Genomic DNA, 2,420 nt, shown 5'->3' with positions numbered 1-2,420 from the left:
ACTTAGGAGAAGAATAGATGAACTCAGTGAGATCTTTAATAAAGATAAAAACCATAAAAAGAGAACTATTCAGAAATAAAGAATACGATAACTGAAATTTAAAAAAAAAATACAGGAAATCAATAGCAGATGAAGCAGAGAATAATAGATGAAGCAGAGAATCAAATCAGCACTCTGGAAGACAAGGTAACAAAACACTCAATTAGAATAGCAACAAGAAAAAAGAATCCAAAAAAAATGAGGATGCTTTAAAGCCTCTGAGACAACATCAAACGTAATAACATTTGTATCATAGGAGTACCTGAAGGAGAAGCAGAAGAACAAGAAGTTGAAAACCTATTTGAAAAAACAAAGATGGAAATCTTCCCTAACCTGCTGAAGGAAATAGGCATACAACCCCAGGAAGCTCAGAGTCCCCAAACAGATTAACCCAAAGAGGCCCACGCCAAGACACATCATAATTAAAATGCCAAAGCTTAAAGACAAAGAGAATCTTAAAAGCATCAAGAGAAAAGTAGTTACATACAAGGGAGCTCCCATAAGACTCTCGGATTTCACAACAGAAACTTCACAGGCCAGAAGCGATTGGCATGAAATATTCAAAGTGGTGAAGGGCAATGACATATATCCAAGATTACTCTACTCACAAGGCTATCATTTAGAATTGAAGGAGAGATAAAGTTTCCCAACAACAAAAATGCTAAAGAGGTTTATCACCGCTAAACTAGTATTATGAGAAATGTTAAAAGGACTTCTTTAAATAGAAAAGAAAAAGATCAAACACATAATGAGAAAATAGAGGAGAGAAAAAAATTCTCACTGACAAAGGCCAACACTTAGTGAAAGCAGTAGATCAACCAACCTATAAAGCTAGTACAAAGGTTAAAAGACAAAAGCAGGCAATTCATATGTAATTACAACAAAGAAATCGAGTGATATACACAAACACACACGCAAAGAAAGATTAAAAAAATAATGACGACATAAATGTGGAGGGGTGAATAAAAATTATAGTGATTTTCAGATGTGTTACAACTTAAGCAACCATCAACTTAAAATAGACCGCTACAGGAGACAGGAAAAAATAACATAGATGATAGAGGCTCTGTTCATCCCCCCGGTGACAAAATCAAAGTTGTGACAGAAACAAGGAGCAGCAGCAAGGAAAATCGCCTGGGATCTAGACGAACAAGCCATACAACTAGGGAGAAATCCAAGAAAGCACCCTGCAACGGCAGAAGGTAGGATGGGGCAAGGACGCGGAGCTGCCCAGTCTCCAGCGACTGAGTGAGACCGAGGCTGCGGCAGTGGAAGCGGCAGCAGCAGAAGCCTATTAAAGGGGCCGCAACCACAAGTGGATTTTCACAGTGACAGACCTGCTTGCTCTGAGCACCAGTGCCAATTCAGCTGTGTGCAGGGGGCACCAGGAACTTACAAGGAGACATCGTCAGAATGAGGGCACAGGCAAGACTCACTCTGTACAGAAGTGCAGGCGGTATCCATTGCTACCTGTTGAGCCCTCCCCTCTCCCAGTGCACAGACACAGCGCTGCCATAGCCCAGAAGTCATCAAACTGGATAACAAAGGTCATTTCGCCCAGGAGTCCCTGAAACCCTGCCTCCCCCAACTAGTGGTCCCACCCAAGCCACATCCAGGTGTATCCTCAGAAAGTCAGGTGCTCCTTGCTGAGCCAACTCCAAGACTCACACTGGTGGAGGTAGCTGGCCTTGGTTTCTAGTGTGGCCTTTTGAGGCAACTATAAGCACAGCATCTTTGGATTCCTTGCTGAATCTTAACAGGTGGCCCCGGAGAGGTAGAGGCTTGGGCTAAATTTGGCCTGCAGCTGTACCCCTCTCAGGACTGTGCCACTGGACACCTACTTCACAAATCCACATTAATAAGACCAGGAGACTTAGGAGCTTTGCTTAGTACATAGAAACGGACATGGAAAGGCAGCCAAAATGGGAAGACATAGAACCATATGAAAGAACAGAACAGAGATCCAGATATAATGGAGTCAAGTAATCCGACAGATGCAGAGTTCAAACCACTGGTTATAAAGATGCTCAATGAACTTTTGGGAAGTGTAGATAAATTCAGTGAGAACTTCAACAAAAAGATAAAAAACATAAAAATGGAAATGAAAATTATAAAAGGGAACCACTCTGAAATGAAGAACACATTATCTGAGATGAGAAGTATATTAAATGGAATAAACAAAAGAATAAACAAAGTGAATAAAGAAAAGGATCAAATGCCCTATCTAGAGGACAGGAAAGACAAGGACACACAATCAGAATGGCAAGAGATAAGATGCCAAGACTATAAAAATAATTGAAGGGGGATATGGGACACTATTAAGGGTCCAAATGTCCATCTGATTGGCATACCTGAAGAGAAACAAGATGTTGAACAGCTTT

This window comes from Pteropus alecto, unplaced genomic scaffold (assembly GCF_000325575.1).
Source record: "Pteropus alecto unplaced genomic scaffold, ASM32557v1 scaffold121, whole genome shotgun sequence".
NCBI lineage: Eukaryota > Metazoa > Chordata > Mammalia > Chiroptera > Pteropodidae > Pteropus > Pteropus alecto.
Note: the sequence above shows the minus strand (reverse complement) of the source record.